Below are 4,767 nucleotides of genomic sequence, written 5' to 3'. Positions count from 1 at the left end.
CTTAAGGGCTTTGTATTAAACATTCACACAAAGATATCAAGCATGGAAACTGGAGCAACCATCAAACTCCGAGTAGTAGATGACTTGCTTTACCTTGTGAGCCTCATGCCTTTTTCCAAACAATGCCCTGAATGATATTACGTTCCCGTTGGTGAATCTTAGACTGCAGCTGCCGTAGTAGTTTGAAAGGTAAGCTCGCATCACGTTCTCTGGAACATGATGTGCCACCAGGGTCGCTTAGGAGGAACAGATCTGTAAGCTATGGCAAGGTCAAGCCAAGAGACTGACATATCTTCTTGGTTCTCTTTTTCTTTGAGAATTGGTTGTGATACTACTCCTGTGTTCTCCACACTGAGCCAGTTAGCAGCCATGTTGAAAAAGATCTTACCTTCTGTATTATATGTGCCGGTTGATCCCACTTTTAGTCAGGCGCATTAGGGGGCGCTAGTATAAATAGGAGCGGCCATCTGAGCATCCCCGAATGGTGTATCTGTCATCTCTTCCCCCGGTGTTGCAGAGATCACCCGTGGATTCCTTTCCTGAAGCCCCCATCGTGGCTGGTATGTGTTGATTTGGCGCATGCGTACATTATTTCACTCGGTGGTCAACCAATGTTGTTTATAGGTCGTAGCTGCAGAAGCCTCCTATGAGCCACTCTGTTAATAAGTCGAGTGAGGCCGTTTAATTGGTACGTAACTCAGCTTTGTTATGATCTCTGCCTTTTATTGTTGTTTTTATAGTAAACACTCATTATTATGCATTGCAGGAAGTGTGGGCCTTAGTGGGCAGCCAGTAGCTTTACAGCGGGGCCACCACGGCTTTTTTAAGCTATGCTAAAAGAAGTGCTGCTGCTTTGCCTTTCCCCGTCTGTTTCCGTTTGCGAGGGTTCTATTTCTCTGCTGTTGCCAGCCTCTTAGGAGTGGACTTCGGTGTGGACAGCGGCTACATACATGCCGGCTACGGGAGCCGGCTGGCGTGCATGTTGATTGACTTAATTATTAAATTAGAGTAGTCAGGCAGACGGCAATTTGGAGTAATACGGTGACTCCGTCTGCTCCAGATTTAAGGTTTTATTTAGTTTGTATGTCTGGCTCTCTGTTGTCTTGATTTGTAATTTGGTTTTTGTTACACCACTGGTAGGAGGCCCTTTTTCTAGCTGCGGATCACCAGTGTGTTCCTGCAGTTGGGCTAACCCCAGCGTGTGCACATTAGTTTTTTTAGAATATATTATAATTTTCTTTGTTTCTTTTATTCAGATGCGGAGGGCCTGACGTGAAGGAGACTGGGGTGCCTTGGTGGTGGGATCCTTTGAGTATTACACACCTGTGCTTTTAGTTCACTAGTGCGAGTGTGTGACAGTGTGCTTCACTTGTGTATCGGTGAGTTTTCCTTTTTTTTTTTTTTTTTTTAATTGTTTCTGTGTGGTATCCCTGTCCCCCCCACTGGTAAGCCTTGGCTCTGAATACTTTTTTAGAATATTTGTATATTGATATTTATGCTTGTGCTTTTATATGCTGTTTTAAATAATTATTAACAAAATGTCAACCTGTTTTATCATTGAACCACGTCTCTGTACTAAATATAATGAACCTAAGTGCCTTCTTGGTGATTAGTATTACTTCTATCCAGTATTCTCTGGGTGAAATTCCCAGGGTGGTGTAACAGACAACAGTCTGTTAAATTGTGAAGAGCATTTATTCCATCCCCACCTCCTGCTGCCACACTTCCATACTCAACAAGGAGATGGTACAGAATCGCATGATGTCCTTTGCATGTTTCTCCTTTGAAATCCAAAATGCTTCTGCATGGTGCCACTGTTTAGCTACCTTCACCCTCTGCTGCACTACCCCAGTGATTCTCCACAGCCTCTGCAGGAGTCTCGGGCAGTGTTTGTAGACTTTGTATGGCACTCCACTTGGCCTTGGAGCAGTGCTGCCCCAAGCCATTCTAAGTACTTCCCTGCCTTCTGCCAGGGTGGGTGCATTGATGTTAAGTTGAGGGGAAGGTTCGAGTGATGGAAGAAGCTCTCTATTGTTGATTAGTTTCTGTTTGACTTTGGTTTGTTTACTATAAACAGAACTTAGAAGTGACGAAATCCAGGACCATGACATGATCAGAGGCTGTGATAACAATATGTTAGTGCCACTAGTTTTGGAATTACAAAAAACATTATTAATGCTTAGAAATCTACAGCAATTTAATTAGCACATAATTATCAGGGACTTTCCTTTTTTTTTGACTTCACGCATGAGTCTCATTTTCTCCCTCCACTTCTCCTTTTTATGTTTTTGTGTGTGTCTGCATGTGTGAGGCTGTTTCCCAGTCTTTCCACGTGCATCTCGTCCGCTGCAGCCGGCTGTTCGATGAGAACATTCAACTAAATGTCTGATCGATAGGTGCTGGCAGCGCTCCCCGCTGCTGCTGCTGCCAGAATACAGAGGAGGTGGAGAAGGTGGAGGCAGGGCTCAGACTCGTTATGTGTGAGCACTTGTTTCTCTTTATGTGCTTTCTGTAGGTGTTGCCTTTCTATGTAATGTCAGGTATAATCTCATTTGAAAGAGATACACCTGTACGAAACCTGACCCATGAGTTTCTATTGTCAATGTCCTCACATGAACTGAATGTGTTTTACTATGTTACAGAAATCACAGTGACAACAAAGGCAACCTATTTATTTACAGTCACCATCTCTAGTTTGTGTTTTATTCATATTCAGCTCTGTGTTTGCGTCTTTTTTCAGAAGGTATGTGTTGATATAAAACAGGAAGTCCTCGCCTCATCTGGAGAAGCTATTCCGCTCATACTGACAGCAGGGAACCACCTGCAGAGTTTCTGCAGATGGGACTTTGTTCGTCTTCGGTCCCCTGTGGAATCCCAACATGCTGTTTTCCTCTGAACTTTTTTTTTTCTTGTGTAGTACAACAAAAAAACACTCAACAACATATTTTCACATTCATCATATAGCACAGTATATGAATGAATGATTCATGAGTCTTTTATAGTCATGTTTATGTGTTTGAATCATATTGTGAAAAGTAAAACATTTCTCACTCTTTTAAATGCATTACTTTGTGCTAAGTTGTAACACTGAGGCAGGTTTTGGTTTTTATACATGTACTTTGGCCAATTATAATACAATAGGGTCAAAATATTTTCCGCACAGCAAAAGTAGAGAGAGTCTGTTTCAAATGAAGACGCAGCCGACTTGGCAAACAAAGAATAAATGCAGCAGAATTCACACTTCTCCAAAATCTGACTTCATCAGTTAAAGACTTTATCAGTTAAAAACTTCATAATGTCTGTCACATGCACCTCTGTTGGATAAGTTCTAGAAAAGTTCAGGGCTGAACTACGTGTGTGAAAACAGTGTTATTTTCGATTGATTGATTTTCAGCCACTCTTCCAGCAGATCTCTTTAATTTATAACATGTTTTCAAACTGTTTAATTTTAACTGCTCTTACAATCAGAAGATTCTGATGGGCTTTCTAAAAGTCTCAGACCATCTTTCTTAAAATAGTTGACTGGGGATTTGGGGATCTGATCTGGACCCTTATTTTCATTCATTGTCTTCATTTATTACAAGAAATTTGCAGTCACACTATTTTACACCATTGACTGTATGTAAAAGATGAATGTACATGGTCTGAAAAGTGAAACCAGTGCTCAAGTTCCTTAAACCCACACCTTTCTAATGGGCAGAAAGGGGCACCTTCTCTGGTTGTGTACACATCCTTGGAAACGTGGCACTTGGCCCTGAGTCTGTGACATATGATCCTGAAATAAACAATAACCATTGATTAGTTAATGCCTTGCAATTGAGCAGCAGTGTCCAGTTTCAAAAAGCCAAGACAAAAAAACAAACAAACAAAAAAAAAACAGCAAACCAATAGGTGACATCACAAAAAAATGAAGATTTTTGGATGAAAAAGTGAAGCACTAACAGCTATCATTACCATCATGCATAGGAAGCTGCGTCCTTATACTGCACAGTATGGTGTACTGTACTCGACTGCAAACATGTTTATTTCTCTTCTAAAGTTCAAAATTTTAACATGTAACTCTGTGGGGATTCACTCACTCTAGAGGCAGCTCTTTGGCCTCCACACAACCCCAAAACCTTTTTTTCTCCAATCATACCTTTAGTCAGTGAGTTCAGTTTGGGCTTCGTCCACAGAACTTGTTCCTGAAGACACTCTTTGATGTTTACAGTTAAGCTTTTTTTTTTTAATGACTCTTTCATGTTAATCCACTTAGTACATCAGTGCTGTACACTGGAATCTGTAGGTTTATCCAACAGTTCTCTTTTACTTATACCTTCTCTGTAACTACCATTACTTAATGGCAGTTTAGCTGAAACTGAATGCTCCTTTTATCTTCCTAAAGCTTCTCCTACATCTTGGTATCAGTTGGCTTCAAATGAAATCATTGGGTCACTGATCCTAATGACAGTTCTTCACCTGCCTCACAGGTTTAATGATTTCATGAATACTTTACAAGTACAGCAGCATCTACACTTTCACGCATGCCACAATGTTGAATTTTTTAAGATGTTTTGCTATGCATTAATATTTAAAGATACATTTTAATGTCACAGAAGTTGTACTCCTTTTCATTTTCAAAAAGAAGCAAAATTGTTGTTTGCACGATTGCATATAAATTTAACTCAGTGACATCACTTTGCACAAGTAGCTCAGCTATTTAATATAAATGCAACCGAAAACCACACTAAAAAACATTTAATGCATTTTTAATATATTTATAATTTC

The 4,767-nt window shown here is 40.3% G+C and overlaps 1 long non-coding RNA gene across 1 annotated transcript; it reads left to right on the top strand.

The window, feature by feature from the left end:
• The first annotated feature begins 434 nt into the window (after positions 1-434).
• On the top strand, positions 435-3,874 carry LOC106097873 (uncharacterized). The gene is made up of 4 exons (XR_001223924.3): positions 435-560; positions 1,257-1,379; positions 2,324-2,480; positions 2,741-3,874. It is a non-coding gene; the product is annotated as an uncharacterized LOC106097873 (long non-coding RNA).
• The last annotated feature ends 893 nt before the right edge of the window (positions 3,875-4,767 follow it).

The sequence above is a fragment of the Oreochromis niloticus genome, linkage group LG7 (genome assembly GCF_001858045.2).
Source record: "Oreochromis niloticus isolate F11D_XX linkage group LG7, O_niloticus_UMD_NMBU, whole genome shotgun sequence".
Lineage (NCBI taxonomy): Eukaryota > Metazoa > Chordata > Actinopteri > Cichliformes > Cichlidae > Oreochromis > Oreochromis niloticus.
The sequence above is the reverse complement of the archived record's forward strand: the minus strand, read 5'-3'. Positions and strand labels throughout refer to the sequence as shown.